At 42.3% G+C, this 24,809-nt stretch overlaps 1 long non-coding RNA gene across 1 annotated transcript; it reads right to left on the bottom strand.

Moving 5' to 3' along the window:
• Positions 1–2,634: 2,634 nt before the first annotated feature.
• LOC115832531 lies at positions 2,635–24,588 on the bottom strand. Its single transcript, XR_004028057.1, has 4 exons — positions 24,574–24,588; positions 19,256–19,263; positions 3,169–3,175; positions 2,635–2,708 (listed from the first exon to the last, which is right to left on the bottom strand). It is a non-coding gene; the product is annotated as an uncharacterized LOC115832531 (long non-coding RNA).
• Positions 24,589–24,809: the final 221 nt, after the last annotated feature.

The raw sequence follows: 24,809 nt of genomic DNA, 5'->3' as shown, positions 1-24,809 counted from the left end.
CCTGTCTCAAAAATAAAAGAGAAAAAAATGCTGTCCCCTCTGATGAAGCACTTCACGGGGCTATTTCATATGGCTCTTTTGAGAAATGAACAGGGAATGCATTCAGCCCAAAAAAACATGAAGGAGAACTTAAGGGCTGCTCCGTCTCTTGGGTGCCACATTTCTGGTGATTAAATGGGAGGGTCAGTGGTAAGAGTTTCAACAACTTCTGTTTTGTTTTTCTCTAAATTGCCATTTCTTTTCCTCCTTGAAAAATATTGATCTAGAAATGAAACTGTTAACACACATGCATTTTTTGATGTTTTGGAGAAACCCAATGTTCCGGAGGGAAAAGGCACTCATTGTGGTTGAAATTACCCTCTTTTTGCTAGCCTGAGCATGACCTCTCTCAAATGAGAAATTGCACAATGCTTCCAGGCCTTCCAAGCTCAGATTTACTTTTCACAAATAGCTGAGCTAGAAAAACCTGCTTCCATCTAGTACAGCTGCTTCTGCAAGGGGACCCTGCAGCTCTATTTGCTTATGTAGGGAAAATGCTGCCCCACAAAGCTCCCACATCTCTCCCCCCACAGTTTTAGGTGTAATTGTCTCCTCTCTCTCTCTAGCTCCTTATATTATGTTAGTTTAAGCCTTCATTACCTCTTGCCTGGAATCCTGAAATTGTTTTAGGGCTGATCTCTCCCCAGCCCTGTTTCTTCTACACACTCCTGCAAGGTTTGTGTTTCTAAAGCCCAGCCCTACTAATCTTCCTTGGGCAGAAATCTCTATGCACCCTATCATTGACATGGCCTGGTTCTCTGGGTCTCAGCTGTTCTCTTCTACTTCCTGCCTGTTCGGAAACTGTACCGCCTATTTGGAGTCAGGCATTTTCCTGCGTTACAGTCTTTACTAAATCTTTTCTAATCTCTAATCAAAAGTAACTTCTCTCACCTCTGAAAGTAACGTTAGCACTTAAACTTCATTCTAGTAACTCTAAAATAATTCATAATCATGGTGGAAATGTTGGAAATTAAAGAAAATTATGGAGAAAGCGGTAAGATAGAAACATAACGACACCTGAGGAGATAATCAATGTCAACATTTAGTTATTTTCCCCCCTCTGTGATAAAGACTAAAAGGCATTGGCAGGAGAGAGAAGTAAAAGTTATCAGGGAGTTGGTGGTGCACATTGGGATAGTGGCACATTAAAAGGCAATAGGAAAATCAAACATTTAAAGCGATCGAAATTGAAAGATGTCCATATTATTTGGTCCAACAATTCTGCTCCTCAGAATTTATCCTACGGAATTAATAGCATAAATATCCAAAGGTATTGGTTTGAGAAAGCTCATTACTTTTAATAGCAAAAAAAAAAAAAAAAAAAAAAATTGGAAACAACCCAAAGTTAGATCGGTTGGGAATTAATTAGCTCAATTATGAAATATCCATTCAGTGAAATACTATGTCATCATTAAAAGAAGGTAAATTGCAGATGAGAATATGTAGCATGATCTAATTTGTTGTGCTGTGTTTTCCAAATGTGCATATTATTTTTATTTATCTGAAGTCAGTTCTAAAGTTCCTTGCTTAGATTATTTTGACAAAGTATTTCATATGCATAGAAATGGTTTTAGCATGACATACATTGATTATTAGTGGTGGTTAACTCAGAGGAATAAAATTAGGAGACATTCTTTTTCTGATTTGTACATTTCTATATTTTATAATAATAAGTAAAATATGGTTGACTCTTTGTATCTGTAGCTTCTTCATCTGTGGATTTAACCAACAGCAGGTCGAACATTTAAAAAATAATAATAAATAGTTGCATCCGTTCTGAAGATGTACAGAATTTTTCTTGTCATTATTTCCTAAACAATACAGCAAACCACTATTTACAAAGCATTGCCATTGTACTAGGTGTTATAAGTAATCTAGAGATGATTTACAGTGTGCAGGAGAATGTGTGCAAGTTATTTGCAAATACGACATCATTTAATATCAGGGACTTGAGTATCTGTGGATTTTGGTATCTGGACGGGGAGGAGGAGGGTCCTGAAACAAATCCCCCATGGATACAGGGGCAAATGTACCATAGTCCCGTGCTAAGACAACAATAACAAAAATTTATGACTGGAATTGTTTTGGTGGATAATTTATAGGTTCTCTAAAGGACTTATTTAACAACATAAAGGCCTCTTAGAAAACAGAACTGTATATTTAAAATTGCATATAGAAATGGGGTGAATGTAATAAATTAAAAGCAATTAAATACAAAGTAACATTGTATAAATGCTTGTCTTGTTCAATTTTAGTGATGTGACAGGAAAGGGGGATCCTGACCCGGACCACAGGGAGGGTTCTTGGATCTCACGCAAGAAAGAATTTGAGGTGAATCCATACATTGAAAGAAAGTTTATTAGGAAAGTAAAGGAATAAAATAATGACCACTCCACAGGCAGAGTAGCAGCATGAGGGGCTGGTTGGCCATTTTTATGGTTATCTCTTGATTATATGCTAAATAAGGAGTGGATTATTTATGAGTTTTCCGGGAAAGAGGTGGGCGATTCCCGGAACTGAGGATTCCTTCCCTTTTTAGACCTCACAGGGTAACTTCCTGAAGTTGCCATGACGTTTGTAAACTGTCATGGCGCCGGTGGGAGTGTCTCTTAGCATGCTAATGCATTATAATTCGTGTATAATGAGCAATGAGGGCAACCAGAGGTCATCTCGGTTTGGGCGGGTTTTGGCCAGCTTCTTTAATGCAACCTGTTTTATCAGCAGGGTATTTAGGACTTGTATCTTGTGCTGACCTCCTATCTCGCCCTGTGACTTAGAATGCCTAACCTCCCGGAATGCAGCCCAGCTGGTCTCAGCCTTATTTTACCCAGCCCCTATTCAAGATGGAGTTGCTGATTCCAACACCTCTGACTGTAATGCTTTAAGTTTTGTTGTTGTTGTTTTGTTTGTTTGTTTTTGAGACAGAGTCTCATTTTGTTGCCCAGGCTGGAGTGCAGTGGCCCGATCTCAGCTCACTGCAAACTCCGCCTCCCAGGTTCAAGCGATTCTCCTCCCTCAGCCTCTCCAGTAGCTGGGATTGCAGGCACCCGCCATCACGCCTGGCTAATTTTTGTATTTTTTTTAGTAGAGACGGGGGTTTCCACCATGTTGGCCAGGTTGGTCTCGAACTCATGACCTCAGGTGATCCACCCACCTCGGCCTCCCAAAGTGCTGGGATTACAGGCATGAGCCCCCATGCCTGGCCACTTTAAGTTTTTACTTCCCTTTACAATAGGGACTCTGATTTCCTCCAGGTCCAAGGAGGCAGCCTCCAGTGAGAAAAAAATCAATGGCTCTCAGCATGCTTTCCTCCCTCGGGCTGATTGGCCTGTTCCCTGATGGCCGTAGAGGTGCACGTCATCTGCAAACTTAGCGTCCTATTCTACTCCTCTTTGGACACAGTCCTTCCAGACACAGGTTCTATTTGCCTGAAGCAGTCAGGGTCTCTTCCCGTCTAGATGCTTATCACAGTTCTACAAGAATTTGCATCAAAATCTAACAAAGGTAAATAAACAGGGATTGCTCCTGGGTTCACCCCAAGTGACCAAGTGAGAGGGGCGTGGACCTTCTCAAAACCCAGGTCTTATCGCGAATGTCAGAGCACTGTCAGTGCGGTCGTGATCTGCAGTTGCTCAAGCATCAGCTTTTCAATAATAGAGACTTCAAAGGACAGAACAGTTGTCAGCCGGTGGAATCCAGCCTTCCTCATCCAAGATGCCCTGCTAACACTTCTTCGGCTTCACCCTGGGCTGCTGGTTCCTGCTTAGCCAGGATGGACTTCTCAGCTCTATCTTCTCGGGGCTTGGGGCTTGAAGAATTATGGGGAGCTGTAACTTAGGAAAGGAAAAATCACTCTCAGGTGTTTGTTGTTGTTGTTGTTGTTTTAAGCAGAGTTTAAAAATAGTTTTTTTGTGATGCAGAAAACCTCTACCACTTATGTTATTTGTCCACAAAACAATTTCACACCCAGGTTCTCATAGTTTAAGCCTGCCCAAGTTTTCTGAAGTGCTTCCTAATAAGTCATTTTTCACATGCAACTCTGTGAGAGCTCAAATTCATTCTTTTCAATGGTGATCTTTTCTAAGTTGCTGCCCCACCTCTGGGGTTGAACATTCACTGCAGAGAGCTGTTCACACACTGGATTGTGGAGCTTGTTAGCGCTGCTTCTAATGTTTGCTAAAAACCTCAGCAAAAGGGAAGATGGGCAGTAAATATTTCTAAGGCTTTTCTGGCTACAAAATTAATGGCAATTTCTCAAGGGACCTGCTGAGATTCCCTTTCAAGTATCTTAGTGACTCAGCGTTCACAAATGTTAAGCAGGGCTCAGACCCAGCCCTTTGAAGTCTCCCATCCCACAGGTTGGAAAGGCACGGTGATTTAGGATGGTCAGCAGGGGGGAGAGCAGGAAATGGACCTTGTCACCAAACAAATAAACGAAACCAGCCGGGCCAGATCGGGCAGCTTGGTGCCTTTTACACCTGGTGGAGTCCCGGGACAGAATGGAAGGATGCAGAATGGCTGTGATGCGCTGGGATGAGAAGACAATTCTTTACAGAAGGATCAAAGCCATCATTTTTGTTTAAAGCTTCTCTCAAGGAAAACAATTTTTTTTTTTTAGAGTTTAGGAAGAAAGTAGGAAAAGAAACTGTCTACGTCAATATTTAGTTCTTTCTTTTTTCTTTTTTTGAGAAAGAGTCTCGCTCTGTCGCCCAGGCTGGAGTGCAATGGTGTGATTTCAGCTCACTGCAACCTGCGCCTCCAGGGTTCAAGCGATTCTCCTGCCTCAGCCTCCCAAGTAGCTGGGATTACAGGCACCCACCACCACACCCGGCTAATTTTTGTATTTTTAGTAGAGAGGGGGTTTCACTATACTGGCCAGGCTGGTCTCGAACAACTGACCTAAGGTGATCCACCCGCTTTGGCCTCTCAAAGTGCTGGGATTACAGGCATGAGCCACCGCGCCCAGCCTATATTCAGTTATTTCTACTTGCACTTCCTCACATAAGCACAGACCACGGGTCAGGTGATGAAAAAAGTCCAACTTTGTAGAATATTTCAAGAGATTCATTCTGAGTCAAATATGAGCGACAATGGCCCATGACACATCCCTCAGCAGACCCTGAGGATATGTGCCCAAGGTGTTTGGGGAGCAGCTTGGTTTTATACATTTTAGAGAGACGTGACCTGTCAATCAAATACATTTAAGATATATTAATACATTGGTTTGGTCCAGAAAGCCAGGACAACTCCAAAGGATTGGGAGAGAGAGAGCTTCCAGGTCATAGGTAGATTATTTATTTATTTATTTATTTTTATTTTTTATTTTTGTTTTTTGAGACCAAGTCTTGCTCTTGTCCCCCAGGCTGGAGTGTTATGGTGTAATCTCGGCTCACTGCAACCTCCGCCTCCCAGATTCAAGCGATTCTCCTGCCTCAGCCTCCTGATTAGCTGGGACTACAGGCACACACCACTACGCCCAGCTAATTTTTTTTGTATTTTTTTAGTAGAGACGGGGTTTCACCATGTTGGCCAGGCTGGTCCCGAACTTCTGACCTCAGGTGATCCACCTGCCTCAGTCTCCCAAAGTGCTGGGATTACAGGCATGAGCTACTGTGCCCAGCCAGTCATAGGTAGATTTTAAATTTTTTCTTATTGGCAAAGGTTGAAAGTTATTATCAATAGAAAAGAATGTCTGGGTTCTGATAAGAGGTTGTGGAGAACAGAGTTTTATCATGCAGATGAAGACTCCAAGTAGGCAGGCTGCAGAGATAGTAAATGTTTCTTTTCTTTTCTTTCTTTCTTTCTTTTATTTATTTATTTTTTTTAAGGCAGAGTCTCTCTGTCACCCAGGCTGGAGTGCAGTGGAGCAATCTCGGCTCACTGCAACCTCCGCTTGCTGGGTTCAAGCGATTCTCCTGCCTCAGCCTCCTGAGTAGCTGGGATTACAGGCTCCTGCCACCAGGCCCAGCTAATTTTTGTATTTTTAATAGAGATGGGATTTCACCATGTTGGCCAGGCTGGTCTCAAACTCCTGACCTCAGGTGATCCGCCCACCTCCCAAAGTGCTGGGATTACAGGCGTGAGCCACCACACCGTAAATGTTTCTTGTCAGAATTCAGGTCTGTGTTGATGTTAATGCCAGAGGAGTATGGTGCGGCATGTGTGACCCCCACTTCTGTGAGGGCCCAGACCAGTCTTTCAGGTTAAATGCAGAGCACGCTGGCCTAGCGGAGGAAGTCCATTCGGATGGTTGGGAGCCCTTCACGTTTTCTTTTTGGTTTACAGGTCCTTAGTCAAAACTCTTTGTGACCTCCCCTTTGATGTTCTCACCACATGCAGACTACATGCATCTGCATGGGATGCTGAGCTTTCTCAAGCTCTGCCCATTGGAGTCATGACAAATTGCTCAAAGCTACCATCTTCCCAGAGGCTTTCTAGAATCTCGATGAAAACTGACCTATTTCTGATACTAGAGTCATTTCCTGGACCTCGGATGTGTAAACTGTGAAGTCAGTAGCCAAGAGAGAGGCTGAAATGTTGATTCAGAGAGAACAAGGCATTGACATGTTGGCTTCAGTGCCTTGTATGGCTATCTCTATTGTAGCATGTCCCAGCGGGACACTGGGTGATGCTACACACACCCACATGGGCACACCCACTCCTACACTCACACACAGACACACATACACACGCCCACTTCCCCCACACATACCCCACACCTCATGTACACATGCACAAATACACAAGCACTCACACCTCCCATACTCCCCCACCACCCATCTCTCACACATGAGGTTTCTCTGCTCAAGCAAGTTTGGAAAATCCTGCAAACAAAATATAATTTCATTTTGCCATTGACAGTTTATGGTAACAACTCTTAGTAGTCCTGCCATGAAGAAAGCTGTGTAGCTTTGCATCAGGACAATCCAAGGGCAATGTGTGGCATAGCCCCTTTTCATACAGCCTCTGTGGTTTTAGGAAAATTCATTTAGAAACCGGTATAACAGATAGTGAAATACAACTCCCTGCCTTCTTGGGCTTGTCTTTTGTTTTCTGACTTAAAAAAATTGTATCATCTTTCCCTGAACAGACCAATAGTGAGATCTGAAATTGAATCAGTAATAAATTGTCTACCAACCAAAAAAAGCCCAAGACCAGATGGATTCACAGCTGAATTCTACCAGATGTACAAGGAAGAGCTGGTGCCATGCCTACTTAAACTATTCCAAAGAATTGAGGAGGGGGTCTCCTCTCCAACTCATTCTATGAAGCCAGCATCATCCTGATACCAAAACCTGGCAGAGATACAACAAAAAAAGAAAACTTCAGGCCAATATACTTGATGAACATTGATGCAAAAATCCTCAACAAAATACTTGCAAACTGAACCAAGCAGCACATCAAAAAGCTAATCCACTGTGATCAAGTAGGCTTTATCCCTGGGATGCAAGCCTGGTTCAACATACACAAATCCATAAATGTGACTCATCACACAAACAGAACTGAAGACAAAAACCACGTGATCATCTCAATAGATGCAGAAAAGACTTTTTATAAAATTCACCATCCCTTCTTGTTAAGAACTCTCAATAAACTAAGTTTTGAAGGAACATACCTCAAAATAATGAGCCATTTATGAAAAACCCACAGCCAACATTGTACTGAATGGGCAAAAGCTGGAAGCATTCTCCTTGAAAGCCAGCACAAGACAAGGATGCCTGCTCTTACCACTCCTACTCAGCATAGTACTGGAAGTCTTGTTCAGAGCAATCAGGCAAGAAAAAGAAATAAAGGACATCCAAATAGGAAGAGAGGAACCCCCTGTTTGCAGATGACATAATTCTATATAGAAAACCCCATCGTCTTGGTCCAAAACTCCTTCGGCTGATAAACAACTTCAGCAAAGTCTCAGGATACAAAATCAATGTACAAAATTCATGAGTATTCCTATATACCCACAACAGTCAAGCCAAGAGCCAAATCAGAAATGCAATCCTATTCACAACTGCTACAAAAAGAAAAAAAAATTACCTAGGAATACAGCTAACCCGGGAGGTGAAAGACCTCTACAATGGAATTACAAAACACTGCTCAAATAAATCAAGAAACGGTACAAACAAACAGAAAAACATTCCATGCTCGTGGATAGGAAGAACCAGTATCACTAAAATGGCCACGTTGCCCAAAGCAATGTACAGATTCAATGCTATTCCTATCAAACTACCAATGACATTCTTCACATAACTAGGAAAAAGTTATTTAAAAATTCATATGGAACCAAAAAAGAGCTGGAATAGCCCAGGCAATCCTAAGCAAAAAACAAGCAAACAAACAGAAAACAAAGCTGGAGGCATCACATTATCTGACTTCAAACTATACCACAGGGCTACAGTAACCAAAACAGCATGGTACTGGTACAAAAACAGACACATAGACCAGTGGAATAGAATAATGAGCCCAGAAATAAACCCACACACCTACAACCATCTGATCTTTGGCAAAGCTGACAAAACAAGCACCTGAATAGAGAAAAGACTTCGTATTCAATAATGGTGCTGGGAGAACAGACTAGCCATATGTGGAAGATTGAAACTGGACCCCTCCCTTACATCATATACAAAAATCAACTCAGGATGGATTAAAGACTTAAATGTAAAACGCAAAACTATGAAAACCCTGGACGCCGATCTAGGCAATACCATTCTGGACATGGGAGCTGGCAAAGATTTCATGATGAAGACGTAGAAAGCAATCACAACAAAAGCAAAAATTGACAAATGGGATCTAATTAAAGAGTTTCTGCACAGCAAAAGAAACTATCAGCAGAGTAAACAGACAACCTACAGAATGGGAGAATATACTTACAAACTATATACCTGACAAAGGTCTAATATCCAGCATCTGTAAGAAAAAAACAAATTTACAGGAAAAAACAACCCCCTTCAAAAGTGGGCAAAAGACATGAACAGACATTTTCAAAAGAAGACATACATATTTGCAGCCAACAAGCATATGAAGAAAAGCTCAATATCACTGATCATTAGGGAAATGCAAATCAGAACCATAATGAGACATCATCTCACACCAGTCAGAATGGCTATTACTGAAAAGTCAAAAAATAACAGATGCTGGTGAAGTTGCAAAGAAAAGGAAACCCTTATATTCTGTTGGTGGGAGTGTAAATTAGTTCAGCCATTGTGGAAAGCAGTGTGCCATTCCTCAAAGAGTGAAAAAAAGAGCTGCCATTTAACCCAGCAACCCCATTACTGGGCACACACCCAAAGGAATATAAATCATTCTACCATAAAGACACATGTGCGTGTATGTTCGTTGCAGCACTATTCACAATAGCAAAGACATGGAATCAACCTAAATGCCCATCAATGGCAGATTGGATAAAGAAAATATGGTACATATACACCATGGAATGCTATGCAGTCATAAAAAAGAAAGAGATCATGTCCTTTGCAGGAGCATGGATGGAGCTGGAGGCCATTATCCTTAACAAATTAACCCAAGAACAGAAAACCAAATACCTCATGTTCTTACTTAAGTGGGAGCTAAATGATGATAATACATGGACACAAAGAGGGGAACAACAGACACTAGGGCCTACTTGAGGGTGGGAGGTTGGAGGAGGGAGAGGATCAGAAAAAATGTCTATTGGGTACTAGGCCTAGTACCTGGGTGATGAAATAATCTGTACAATGAATCCCCGTGATGCAAGTTTACTTATATAACAAACCTGCGCATGTACTCCTGAACCTAAAATAAAAGTTAGAAAAAAAAAGTGGCACACCTGTAGTCTCAGCTACTCAGGAGGCTGAGGCAGGAGGATCACTTGAGCCTGGAAGGTGGAGGTCGCAGTGAGCCAAGATTGCACCGCTCCACTGCAGCCTTGGCGACAGACTGACTCTGTTGGGAAAGGAAGGGAAGAAGAGAAGGGGAGGGGAGGGGAAGGGAGGGGAAGGGAGGGTAGGGGAGCGGAGGGGAGGGGATGGGAGGGAAGGGAAGGGAAGGGGAGGGGACGGGAGGGGAGGGGAGGGGAGGGGAGGGGAGGGGAGGGGAAGGGAAGGAAAGGGAAGGAAGATACCATCCTTTGGCATCAAAAAGCCTTTGGGCTCTTAACTTCCAGTATGGCCTGTTCCTCTGGGTATTGTTTAGACAAACCCCCAGGGAGCTGGCCTCTCTCAGGTCCCTTTCCTGAGGCTCTGCTTGACCTGGGTCTGATCCCAAGTCTGGCCGGTTGTGCCAGTGTGTGGGGGGCATCTTCTCTCTGTCGTGACACAGGGGAGCCCCTGCAAATTAGATAGAAAGAAACACCACTGCTCAGGCTGGAGGTGGCCAAGGCTGTGTGTCACCGTCATTTCTTTGGTAAAGTGCCCCCATGAAGGCTCCGTTTGCCGCTGAAGGGAGACCATGGTGAGAAATTCTGCTCATGCTGCTCTTCTTCCTGCTCTCTCATTCTAAGTTCACCCTTCACCTAGGTTAACTGGATGCATGAGGACCACACCAGGATGGCCAGAAATATGAGGCTGAGGGCCACCGGCATCACGAACAACAACTGGAAGCCGAGATCCCCTCTCTTCCACCTGTTCCTGCGGTGGTGGAAAGAGGAGCTCACTCATGCCTACTTCAGAGGGCAGACAGCAGGGTCTAGAGGACCAAGTGTCCAGTAGGCGGTGCCACTTGCATTTGAAAGTCATTGTTATTGGGGGTTCTCTTTGAAATGAGAAGAAAAAACTGAAAATGGGAACGGATTTTATTTAAAAAAAAAAAAATCCTCAGAAAGGCAGCCCTCCCAGGGCACCTGCTTTGTGCACTGGAAGCCAATTCCTGGGCTCCTTTCTGAAGTCCTCATCCTCAGGTGGGAGCCAGTTTACTTACAGGCAAAAAGGATGCTGTGTCTCAGCAGCCCTTCCAGAGGCCAGAACATCCAGCCTCACTGAGCACTGAGAACAGTCTCCACGTTGAATTGCCTGCATGTGTCAGCTTTGTAGAGAACCACCAACTGTGATTTAATCTCACCTTTGCACGACCACGGAATATCTCAGCTATGAAAATAAGTACTTGCTAGGTAAGTTATAGTAAATGGTAGAGTGCAGAGATTAAGCAAACAAAACCTATACTCAAACAGGCTTGGTTTTTATTTCTGACACAGAAGCTTATAAATCTATGACCTTAAAACACTGTAAGCCTCAATCTTCTCAACTATAAAATGGGCATCCTTTTATACTAGTATCTCCTCTGGTTGTTGAAAGGATTAAGTAGGATAAATCTTATAAACTCTTTGACATAATGCCTGGCCCATAATAAGTATTTAATAAATATGAACAATTATATATATGGTACATATAGATTATATGTATGGCATATTGTAAGTGCTCAACAAATACTTGTTATTCCTATGCATTTCCAAGTCTATTTACACTCATGCTTTTTAAGAAAGCTGTCATGAGCCAAGATTGTCAGTAAGTTTATGCATAAAGAAGTGTGTTTGTTTTTCTGGAGGTCCTTTTGTAAGTATAATTTATGAATGAATGAAATGATCCTTCCTACATTTTCACTTAGGAAACTGGGATTTAATGTGATGCTGTTTGATTAATTCTGCTCTTTATGCCATCCCCCAAATAACTCAGGATTGCATTGCATGGCGACAGCCCTGTATCATAGCATCGTAGAATATTGGGAATTTGCCTGTCCTGTGAACTCAGCCAGAGGAGCCAAGACTCTGGTTGTCAGACTTTCCCTTGGTGTCTTTGGTTGTCAGACCTTTACCAGAGGCCAGGGGCAGAGCCTGATGCTCTCTTTGTTTTGTGGTTGCTGTTCGGGGGCCTTGTTTGGAGGATTTTATTAATGGGTAAGGGAGGGCTTACTTGCCTCTCTGTCACAGTTTCTTTTAAGTACTTTCTTTGTTTTGTTTGTTCCCAGTACTTCAAAGCTGAAGGGTTTTTCTTGGGAGCAGAAGCAGAGGTGACCAGAGTCCTAAATCATCAAGACAGGATGGAGGTGGTGAGTAGACAGTGATTGCTCATGAAGAAGCAGTTTAAAAAAAGGGGAGGAAGGGAGGAAAGAAAAAAAGAACAATTGGTCCTACACTTACATTAAGTGTCAGATGTTATCTGACACTTGCATTTAGAGACTTGGTAAAGAAAAAGACGGTGTGTACCTCTGGAAACAAACCATCTCATACTTCCATGGGCAAAAAAATCACCTGGGGGCTTGTTTAGAAGGCGATTCCCAGGACACACCCCTGCGCATTCAGGAAATCTGCAGAAACCTGCATTTAACCTGAGCACCCTGGAAAGCAGCAGCCAGGGGCACTGAACCAGATTACCTGATACAGTTAGAGACATTCAGAATCCTGAGGGACCGCTGTCACCAGCTACAGGCAGCTGCTAACTCTGTGTGGGCTGAGTACTTTGCTCTCAACCTCTAACCCACTGCTGCTTTCTGGGAAACCTTGCCCTGGTGAATAAGTGATGCAACCAAGGAAGATAAAGAGATGCTCAACCCTTTCATCCTTGCCGGAAGAGTTCTTCCAAGCACTTTGACAGCCCAGCTAGCTGAGGTCAAGCATTCAGCCTCGGGCTTGGGAAGGAGAGGATGGAATTGTTCCACACAGGTCCATGACTGGGATGTCAGCCTCAGAGTTACTGTGCACTGATAACCCCCATGAGCCCGCAGCTCATCCAGGTGGAAATCCTCCTTGCCTCGCCAGAACAACCCTCACAGTAACAGCCCGCCAGCCGGCCCCAGGCTGTCTCGAGTCAGCTGGGGCGCGCACAGCACAGCCAGGTGTCCGTGAGCATGAGGATTCAAGGCTCACTGGAAAGATTCATGGTTGATGAAAATAGCAAAAGCAGACACTGGCTGAGCTCACACTAAGGAAAGAGACACACCTAAGTAGATATTATGGGGTCATATTTGCATACAGATTGCAGCATAAACTTAGTCACAATTATAAATAACTAAGGGATAAACAGGATGTTTTGATGTAATTTTTAGTTTACCACTCGTAAGGGAAATGGTGGGACTTTTTTTTTTTTTTAGGCCTCACCAAATGTTCAATTTATTTTTCTTTATAATTCTATGCTAACATATAATTTTATAATTAACTTCTTTCTTGTGTCCTTAACATAATTTTATGCAACAAACCAAATGATTATATGCACTCCCAACATTTTCACCAAATTTGATGATTTTGTTTGTGCAAGGATTTTATATTAGCCCAGAATTCTCAGGCTTAAGTACTAGAGAATTTGTTTTGTTGTTGTTGTTGTTGTTGTTGTTTTTGAGACAGAGTTTTGCTCTTGTTGCCCAGGCTGGAGTGCAATGGCAGGATCTCGGGTCACTGCAAACTCTGCCTCCCAGGTCCAAGCAATTCTCCTGTTTCAGCCTCCTGAGTAGCTGGGATTACAGGCGCCGGAATGGTGGGACTTTTCTATGAGATGTGGGTAAGGGCAGCATGTTTTTAAAAGTGTTTTGGAGATCTGATATCACTGTTAGGCAAGGGAAGATGTTATGTGATAAAATGTTTGGAAAACTCTGGGTTAGACAAAGTGAAAAACACACATCTTTTTTGCAGGATTTCTCTCTATTGATTGCAAATCTGCGGGCTAGATCACTAGACCCCTTTGTCAAAGATCATCTTTAAAAATTAGTGTGTCCACAGGAAGGGGAACATCACACTCCGGGGACTGTTGTGGGGTGGGGGGAGGGGGGAGGGACAGCATTAGGAGATACACCTAATGCTAAATGACGAGTTAATGGGTGCAGGAAATCAACATGGCACATGGATACATATGTAACAAACCTGCACATTGTGCACATGTACCCTAAAACCTAAAGTATAATAATAAAAATAAAATAAATAAATAAATAAATAAATAAAACTAAAAAGCCATAGCAACAACAGCAAAAAAAAAAAAAAATTAGTGTGTCCAAAACAGATTCTGGGAAATGTTGCATTATGTAACTCCAAACGTCCCCTCTGGCTCTTACGGCCGACGGCCTCTAGCAGGGAGAAGGTGGGAAAGAACACAAATCCCACTGTCAGTGCAGCAGGATGGTAGATGGCTGTCCAAAACTCTGCCAGCAGCTATTGCACATAATAAAACACTAAAAGTTAAAAAAAATTCATATATGCCACTGACAAAATAATTCCCTCTCCAGAGAACACATAACGAAGAAATGTGCTATTGTGTATCCTCCAGATTTGTATTTGTCATCTACAAATTACAAAAAAAAAAAAAATTGTATTACCATGGGGGAAAAAGCTTCCTTTTCAATAAATGGCAAATCTCATTGAAGGAAAAAATTAACATTGTGATCTTCCAAATTCTACCGCATTGAGGCTCAGGAAACCAGATGCGGTGATATAGGTGCCATTGAACCCCAGGGAGGACAGTGGCCACTCTTCAGAACTGGGTAAACAAGACCCTCGCAGCCACAACAGGAAGAGACTTGGGGGAGTCCAAGGAGGCCAGAGGAGAAGGCCTCAATAGAAGTAAACAGGAACGCCTTGTGTTCTCCCATTTTTTTATTATTTTTGACTTTTTTCGTCTATATAGGCAATGATTTGGAAAACTCAGAATCCTGGTCAGTGAAAGATAAATAGGGATCATTACATGACAAATTTGGTAAATAAAATTAAGACAGCTTTACTGAAGGCAGAATTACTGCAGGTTTAATTTGAACTTAGAAGAAAAAAGAAAAGTGTCAACCTCGTTTTTCTAGGAGATGAGAGTATTAGTTCTAGCTTGAAAATAGGCAAATAACTTCATTTGGCAGAGCCCATGTTCTTTTCTCTAACATTATAATGCCACCACATAGTGGGAATTCAAGAACTGACATGCCCTAAATATGGAATAATAATTTACTGTATGGCAGAAAGGCTACTTTCTCTAAAGGATACTTAATCTCAAAGCAATGATTAGTGTCATTCTTAAAGCTGAAATGCTCCAGGAAGATTCATTAAAGATAAGGCCATGAACTTCATCACTACACCTCTTTAACATCATTCTAGAAATGGTAGCCAATGCAATAAGACATGTGACAGAAATAGTTTCAAAAGGAGAGAAATGCTAATTGTCAGATGATTATTTAATTGTCTACCTAGAAATCCCAAGATAATCAACTAAAATTAGAATTAGAATGGAAAACAGAACTCAGTAGTTTATAAGATGCAACCAAATAAATGTGAACAAATCGTTAACCTTCTTACTAATGGCAATACCTAGCAGGAGAAAGCCCTACTGTATGTATGCATGTGTGCACATATGTGCGTATGTATGTGCAATCATGTGTATTATGTATATGTGAACAAATATATATCACATCTATCTGGGAATAAACTTAGCCCAAAATGTAAGAACTCATTTGAGGAACAAACAAACAAGAAAATGATAAAAGGCACCTAAGTTAAATAACTGAAAAGACTTGGAGAAACTTGTAATATTCCTGAGTAGCAAAACTCATCAGGGTTGTAAATGTTATTTTTATGTCCAATTAACTACAGTCAACTAAAGTCCAATAACTTGCTATTATATTTTTTGTAGGGTCCAGCCCTATGGGGCTTAGTGGGTGTTCTCCCCGTGTGTGGAGATGACAGATTGTTATAAATAAAGACACAAGACAAAGAGATAAAGAAAAAACAGCTGGGCCTGGGGGACTACTACCATCAAGATGCAGAAGACCGGTAGTGGTCCTGAATGGCTGGGCTCACTGATATTTATTGCATACAAGACAAGGGGACAGGGTAAGGAGGGTGAATCTTCTAAATGATTGACAAGGTGAAGCAAGTCACGTGATTACAGGACAGGAGGCCCTTCCCTTTTAGGTAGCCGAAGCAGAGAGAGAAGGCAGCATACGTCAGCGTTCTCTTCTCTGCGCTTGTAAGAAAGACCAAAGACTTTAAGACTTTCACTATTTCTTCTACCGCTATCTACTTGAACTTCAAAGAGGAACCAGAAGTACAGGCGGAGCATGAAAGTGGACAAGAAGCGTGACCACTGAAGCACAGCACCACAGGGAGGGGTTTAGGCCTCCGGATGACTGCGGGCAGGCCTGGATAATATCCAGCCTTCCACAAGAAACTGGTGGAGCAGAGTGTTCCCTGACTCTTCCAAGGAAAGGAGACTCCCTTTAGCCGTCTGCTAAGTAAGAGGTGCCTTCCCAGACACTGGCATTACCTCTTGACCAAGGAGCCTTCAAGCGGCCCTTATGCGGGCATAACAGAAGGCTCACTTCTTGCCTTCTGGGTCACTTCTCACAATGTCCCTTCAGCACCTGACCCTATATCCGCTGGTTATTCCTAGGTTATATTAGTAATGCAACAAAGAGTAATATTAAAAGCTAATGATTAATAATGTTTATAATAATGATTGATAATTGTCCATGATCATCTCTATATCTAATTTGTATTATGACTGTTCTTATTCTAACTATTTTGTTTATTATACTGCAACAGTTTGTGCCTTCAGTCTCTTGCCTCGGCACCTAGGTACTCTTTCGCCCACAATTTTTTTTCTGTATTGAGATAATCTGAAAAAAATGAGTGAAAGAGCTAACAATTTCTACTAAAGATAAGTAATAATGAAGCCCTTAAGAAATATTATAAACCTGTAGTAATTAAAAAATAAATAACCATATCTAAATAATGGAGACTGCTCACTCATGGGCCAAAAGTTTATGAGAAATTAACCTGAAAGCAGTGACATAGTGAGAAAGGAAAATTCATTTAATAAATAGTATTGAAAGCAAGATTTGCTACATAAAAAACCGCACTTGATGTAGTCTAAAATAAATTTTAATTAAAGTAACACGTAACTTCCACATAAGATTCTAAGACCAGGTAGTTCAACTTACGACTATTACTTTAAAATTTGGAAAGTCTGCAAAAAAAGTCTATTTAGAGTAGCGAAACTAGAGAACCTCTAAGTTTAGAGTTTAAAAAATAATGATTAGGCAGGGCACTGTGGCTCATTCCTGTAATCCCAGCACTTTGGGAGGCTGAGGTGGACAGATCACGAGGTCAGGAGCTTGAGACCAGTCTGGCCAACATGGTGAAACCCCGTCTCTACTAAAAAAAAAAAAATTAGCCGGGCGTGGTGGTGAGTGCCTGTAACCCCAGCTACTTGAGAGGCTGAGGCAGGAGAATTGCTTGAACCCAGGAGGTGGAGGTTGCAGTGAGCCGAGATCGCATCACTGCACTTCAGCCTGGGCGACAGGGCAAAACTGTGTCTCAAAAATAAATAAATAAATAAATAAATAAAAATTAAAAACTGTAATATTGTCTTTATCTTCAGTTAAGAAAAACTTTCTAGGCACGAAAGCAATGCAAGAATTTACAAATATAGTAATATTTTTAGAATCAAAAAAGTTAAATGTGTAATTTAAAAAAATGAGAATGCTGCAAATAAAAACTTTGAAACTAGGTTAGGTTGAAACTAATGTTACTTTTAGAATCAAATTCATGGCCTTAAATTCTTGTATTATGAACTAAGAAAAAGTTAAAATAAAGACACTAAGCATTCAGGAAAAGGTGTTAGGGAAAAAGTCAAGAAAACAGTTGGGTGCCGTGGCTCATGCCTGTAATTTCAGCACTTTGAGAAACAGGGGCAGGTGGATTGCTTGAGTCCAGGAGTTCAAGACCAGCCTGGGCAACATGGCAAAACCCTGTGTCTACTAACAATACAAAAAAATTAGCTGGGTGTTGTGGTGCACACCTGTAATCCCAAGTGGGATGTAATGCCCGAGAGGCTGAGGTGGGAGGATCACCTGAGCCTGAGAAATCAAGGTTGCAGTGAGCCGTGCTAGCACCACTGCACTCCAGCCTGGGCAACAGAGGGAGACCCTGTCTCAAAAAGAAAGAAAGACAAGAAAACAAATATAGAAAAATAGTAAATAGTAGAAAGAAAATAATTAAGGCAAATGTAAATATTAATAAATTTAGGAAAATATTTGACAAGTGAATCTTTCTTTGAGAAACATTTAACAGAATAGACAGTGCTAGGCTATATCTGCATCATGAAGGCAGGAATCCTATCCTATTTCCCCCCAATATTTCTTTTTGTAGAAATGAGAATAGATATACTACAATGTGAAAATATTATAAAAAGATAAAACAGAAGTATACAAAATTAAGAAGAAAAATGTGGGAATAATATGCAGAGAAGATAAAATTAAAATATTTCTTCAAATTTAAAAGCCTTTATGGGATGGAAAATAACATTTATCAAAATGAAGTTAACAAGAAAAAAAATCTATAAAGTCACATCTATGAGTAACTTGTTTAAATTACTTCCACATAAGAATCTAAGGCCTGGTAGTTCAATCTATGATTATTGTTTTAAAATCTGAAAAGTCTGCAATATCTGTGCAATATAAACTGTTCCAAAGCACACTTTTAAAGTGTGTGGGCTGGGTACAGTAGCTCACACCTGTAACCTCAACATTTTGGAAGGCTAAGGTGGGAGGATCACTTGAGCTCAGAAGTTTGAGGATGCAGTGAGCTATGATCACAACACTGCCCTGCAGCCCAGGCAACAGAGCAAGACCCCATCTTAAAAAAACAAAACATAAAGTATGTGTGGGGGCTGGAGAAAGAGTAGAAAAATCCATCCTATAAGTGTGGTAAAGAATGTATTTATATTATCAATATTAGCTATCTCATATCCAATGCTTAAAATGTTTTGACTATCATAAAATTAAAAGTTTTTTTTAATGTGTCAAGAAATGTCATAAAGAATGATGAGTGAAGTAGCAACTCAGAAAAATATTGGCTATGCTGATAGAAAATTAGAAAAGAAGCAGGCCAGACGTGTTGGCTCATGCCTGTAATCTCAGCACTTTGGGAGGCTGAGGCTGGTGGATCATGACGTCAGGAGTTTGAGACCAGCCTGGCCAGCATGGTGAAACCCTGTCTCTACTAAAAACACAAAAAATTAGCCGGATCTGGTGGCGCATACCTGTAATCCCAGCTACTCAGGAGGCTGAGGCAAGAGAATTGCTTGAACCCGGGAGGCAGAGGTTGCAGTGAGCCGAGATCACGCCACTGTACTCCAGCTTGGGTGACAGAGCAAGACTCTGTCTCAAAAAAAAAAAAAGAAAAGAAAAGAAAAGAAAAAAGAAGCTGTGAGTGGTGGCTCATGCCTGTAATTCCAGCACTTTGGGAAGCCAAGGTGGGCGGTTCACGAGGTCAGGAGATCGAGACCATCCTGGCTAACATGGTGAAACCCCGTCTCTACTAAAAATACAAAAAAATAGCCGGGCGTGGTGGCGGGCACCTGCAGTCCCAGCTGCTCGGGAGGCTGAGGCAGGAGAATGGCGTGAACCCGAGAGGTGGAGCTTGCAGTGAGCAGAGATCACGCCACTGCACTCCAGCCTGGGTGACAGAATGAGACTCCGTCTCAAAAAAAAAAAAAAGTTCACATTCCGTCAATCCCAAAATTCCACTTTTGGGAATAACACTTTTTATCCAGGAACATCCCCTCTTGAAATATGAAAGATACACTCAAGAATGCAACTGAAGAGGCCTGTCGTGCATTGTCACAATCATGGGACCAGGACTGACATTTTGTTGATATAAATGTTTCAAAGTATTTTCACTCACACTTTCTCATTTAATTCTCACAATATCTCTTAGTGATAGGTTTAGTATCCCCATTTCAAAATTCCCAAAGCAATAGATTCTTTGGTAAGTCAAGGAACCTCCTCAAAATCCAAGAGCTAACTGGAACTGGAGCTTAACTGAGTCTAGGTGACTTCTAAAGTCTTGCTTAGTGTTCTTTGTACTTGATCCCATGGCTCTGAGCATGTTCAGATGTTAGACGGGACCTCAGAAAGTGTCTGGTTCACACAAGCCCCTGGGTCGCATAAGTAACTTAGGGTCAGAGGAAGTAAGTCAGCATTGGTTAGCAGATGGCTGAACATGACTTCCTGCTTCCAGTAAATATTCTTGTGGTTGCAACAAGTGTTTCTCTAACTTTCAGAGCAAAGTGGAGAAGTATTCCAAGTCATGCCTGCGCCATCAAGAAAAGATTTTGGGAAGCCACGAGGCAGCTGAGACACTCCTGAAGGTTGTTTCAGCCCATATTTAGCTCCCTCAATCCTCCTCGCCTCACGCGCTGCCTAGCATTCTTCTTCTTTGTGCTCACTGGGGCAGTTGAATCCTCATCTTTGCAGAAGTGAATAATATTTTGAACATGTTGGGGAGAAATAGTCTCCTGAAAACATAAGGTTGGGGATTTACAGTTCCTGATACCAGTGTGTCTTACACTTTATTGTGAGCAAGAATCAGCTGGAAGCCTTGTTAAAAAATGCAGATTCCAGGGCTCTGTCAGTCATGCTTCTGACCCAGCAGCTTTGGAGTAAACCCAGAGATGTTTTAACAGTTGGTCTGAATCAATCAGAGGCAAAGAGTCCAAGGAGCTCAATGGCAGTGGAACAGTTTTATATCTCCTGTTATTTCTTGACTTATGATCACTTCCCCAGGGCCTGATGGGCATTTAAGTCCAACCTTTAGGACCATTCTTCCTCTGTCTTTGATGCATTTTAAAGCATTGTTTTTGCTTGTCTTTTTCCAAGACCAGGTAGCAGCCAGTTCTAGACTTGGCCTATATTTATTGATGCTGTCTTGAATCCCCATAATATTAATAGCTGGCTTTACCACTCCTTTCTTCATGTTGGTGTTTGGAGAAGCAATTATCTTGCATTCCCATATCAGCCATTAGCTCATGCCACAGCCAATTCATTTATTCAACACAGGTTGAATGGGAGTTCCCAGGTGGTACAGAAACTATGTTGTAAGGCTCAGAAAAGACTTTCTTTGCAGGTGACTAAGACGGCTGTGTCTCCTGGCCAGCAGAGAACCATGCACCCCTCCTCTGGTTATCATGACCAGCTTCACTGGTGTGGGACCAGTGCAGCCCCACAGGGCCCTAAGCATAGAAGGGCCCTGCATTTGATTTAATATTCTGCTGTTACCTTCCTAAAATTCTTAATACTTTTTGAACAAAAGAACTTGCCTTTTTGCTTTCCACTGGACCTTGCAAATTGTGGAGCTAGTCTTGCTAGTTGTAGTCAGAAGGTCTCACTTCAGATGTACAAGAAGAGAAATTAGCATTTGGGTCTCTTGATGTAGCTCTGGTGGCTGGTGTTATAGCCATGGGACTGCTTAGCTGGGAGTTGACATATACTTATTTGTCTTTGCTGCACAATACCCTTCTGGTTGAATTTAATAGTACTTCTGTTAGTGGTAAAAGGTCACTACTTCTATTTTGGGCAATAATATCAAAGAAAGAAAAACAAAATTCTTTTTTTTTTTTTTTTTTTTTGAGACGGAATCTGTCATCAGGCTGCAGTGCAGTAGCACCATCTCAGCTCGCTGCAACCTCTGCCTTCCGGGTTCAAGTGATTCTCCTGCCTTAGCCTCCCAAATAGCTGGGACTACAGGCGCCTGCCACCACACCCAGCTAATTTTTTGTATTTTTAGTAGAGACAGGGTTTCACCATGTTGGCCAGGATGGACTCAATCTCCTGACCTCGTGATCCACCCGCCTCGGCCTCCCAAAGTGCTGGGATTACAGGCATGAGCCACCGCGCCCGGCCTAAAAAAGTGGATAAATTCTTAGAACAGAAAGAGCTCATGAATGGCAGCGGACAGGTCAGCTGGCTAGCTCTTCCACTCCACACTGCCTCTGTCTCAATCATTTTAGCTCAGAGACACAAGATGCAAAGAGACATAAGATTCAGAAAAGCCATAGATTCATCGGTCAACCAATGCTTGAATATGAGATACAGATATGGCTTTGTGCAATGCAACTGTGATTGTGTTCTCTGACCATTTGATTGTCAGATAGAGCAGCCCACTCAGGGAAGCTTCAGCAAACAACACCAGCACCTCCAGAACTCAGTGGAAGGACAGATGGCCTGGCCACGGGACAGCCTAGAATCGAGATTTAGGAAGCAACCAGGGACCAAGAGGCCATTCTCTCCAGCTCTGTCTGGGGAGCCATCTGCTCCCTCTTCCCCGATTTTGCTGTGTCCCCATCTTCTTTGTTTCTCATTCTCCACAAGGAATAGATCTTTCTTCCCCACTTGTGCACAGCAGAAATGTGACCACCCAGGTGCAGCCTTTCAAGGCCTGTCAGTTCACATGCCCTGCAGTGATTACTCAGAGCCCCAGGAGACAAATTCTAAACTCCCAGGAGAAGAAATCAGACTGGGACTTTCATTAGGAATTGCTGTTGGTTCTTAGCAATGGTGCCGGTGGATGGGTCACAAAGTCTGTGACCCACACAAAAGGGTCTGTAGAAGGGAGGTGAACGAGAAGTCCATCCAAAGGACTCACATGTTATCTAGGGTGCCAAAGAAAAAGTATGAACAATATGAAGTTCTGGATGGAACTTGTGGGAGGGTGGGCTATGGGTGAAGCCTGTTGCTAGGTGAAATTCACAACTGATGATCTAGTTCTTGGGTTGGGTGGTGAGTTCATATGCGTTCATTTAGAGCATAGATGCAAATAAAGAAACAAAGTAAAAGATATAATGGATTAATAATGCTGTACCATGAGCCAAGGATTATGATTAATATGATTAAAATAGAAACAAACCAAACAATAAAACAACTGAAACAAGGGAGATGGGTTTTGAGTTCATGGAGAAAGAAGGGAAGCTAAGTTTAGGAGTGCCTGCATCCCAGAAAATTTTCTTTACGTAGACACCACTTACTGTGTACCATGTGGCACACACTGGCTCATATAGAATTCAAAACACTTTTAGAATTTAGTACCTATTTTATAGATAGAAAATTAACTCAGAGAGATTAAGTTGCTCCATATTAGGGCAGATCTAGGTTCTAAATCCATGTTTCTCTAATGCCAAATACTAACTGGTAATATAACCCTTCAAAGTGAAAAGCAGGGGAAATTTTCTTCCTTTCTTCTTTCTTTCTTTCTTTCCTTTCTTTTTCTTTCTTTCTTTCTTTCCTTCTTTCTTTCTTTCTCTTTATTCCTCCCTTCCTCCCTTTCCTTTCCCTTCCTTCCTTCCTTCCTTTCTTCGTTCCTCTCTTTCTCTCTTTCTTTCTTTCTTTCTTTCTTGAGATGGAGTCTCATTCTGTCACCCAGGCTGGAGTGCAATGGTGCCATCTGGGCTCACTGCAACCTCCACCTCCTGGGTTCAAGCGATTCTCCTGCCTCAGCCTCCTGAGTAGCTGGGACTACAGGCACACGCCACCATGCCCAGCTAATTTTTGTATTTTTAGTAGAGATGAGGTTTCACCATGTTGGCCAGGATGGTCTCGATCTCTTAACCTCGTGATCGTTCCACCTCAGCCTCCCAAAGTGCTGGGATTACAGGAGTGAGCCACCGCGCCCAGCCAGGAAATTTTCTAACACACCCTCCATCCCTGTTATGGTTTGAAATGGGTCCCCCCAAAAGATTTGTTGAAGTCTTAAGCCCCAGTACTTGTAAATGTGACTTTATTTGGAAATAGGGTCTTGGCAGATGTGGTTAAGATGAGTTCATTAGGGTGGGCTTTAATCCAATATGATTGGCGTCCCCTAAGAAGAGGATAAGAGACACAGAGACACGTACAGAGGGGAGATGATGTGACGAGACACAGGAGAATGCCCGCGATGATGGAGGAAGAGACTGGAGTGATGCCATCGCCAAGCAAGGAATGCCAAGGATGGCCAATGAACACGAGAAGCTGGAAGAGGCCCGGAAGGATCCTCTGTAGAGCCTTCGGAGACAGTGTGGTCCTGCCCACACCTCTGTTTTGGACTTATGAACTCCATAACTGTGAGACTATCAATGTGTTACTTTAAGCCACCCTGTTTGGGGTACTTTGCCATGGCAGCCCTTGGGAACTAATACAGTATGCTTGGGAAGAGGGAAGAAAGTGAGGAGGCGGGGAGACCCTGGCCAGGGTGAATGGGGTAGAAAGGAAGGGTTAAACTCACTCTCTGGATGGAAAACATTCAGGAAATGAAAGCTCTCCCTGTCCTGACACCACGAGAACTGCTGTGAAAGCTGTCAGATGAGGGACACGGAGAAAGTGCTCTGCAGGGCCCCCAGAGAGCAGCAGTCCAGAGGAAAGGGCAGTGGAGGTGGGGCAGGCCCTGAGATTCCTGCAGGATTGCTGGACTCTGCATCTCAGTTGTCTTGGAGCCCAAGCGGTCACCAGAGCTTGACAGACAATGGCAATGGGTGAGATATCCCAAGGCCCACCCCTGCACGTGCACTGGAACTGAGGAGAGGAGGGGGATGGGACTCAGGTCTCAATATATCAGCAGGTAGTGGGCCACGTTCCCCCATGATGGGCTTCTCAGCTTCTAGACCCTGACCACACTCCCGCTCCAGTGGGCCTGCTGCAGTGGCTCCCATCAGCAAATCCATTTCGTAAGCTCACACATTTTAAAGTTATTAATTTTTTCTTATATGTTTAAATAGTTACAAAGGGTGAAATTTCCAGTGGATTTGAACTACAGTTCACCCTTGTACAACACAAGTTTGAACTGTGAGAATCTACTTATGGGTGGGTTTTTTTCTGTGTATATATTGGATTTTTGGAGATTTGCAACAATTTGAAAAAACTCACAGATGAACCACATAGTCTAAAAATACTAAAAAAAAAATTTTTTAAAGCTAAGTATGTCATGAATGCATAAAATATATGTAGCTACTGGTTTATTTATGTGTTAATGAAATGTTTATGTTATCAGTAAGGCTTTCGGCCAACAGGAGGCTATTAGTAGTTAAGTTTAT

Source organism: Nomascus leucogenys, chromosome 22a, assembly GCF_006542625.1.
Source record: "Nomascus leucogenys isolate Asia chromosome 22a, Asia_NLE_v1, whole genome shotgun sequence".
Lineage (NCBI taxonomy): Eukaryota > Metazoa > Chordata > Mammalia > Primates > Hylobatidae > Nomascus > Nomascus leucogenys.
The sequence above is the reverse complement of the archived record's forward strand: the minus strand, read 5'-3'. Positions and strand labels throughout refer to the sequence as shown.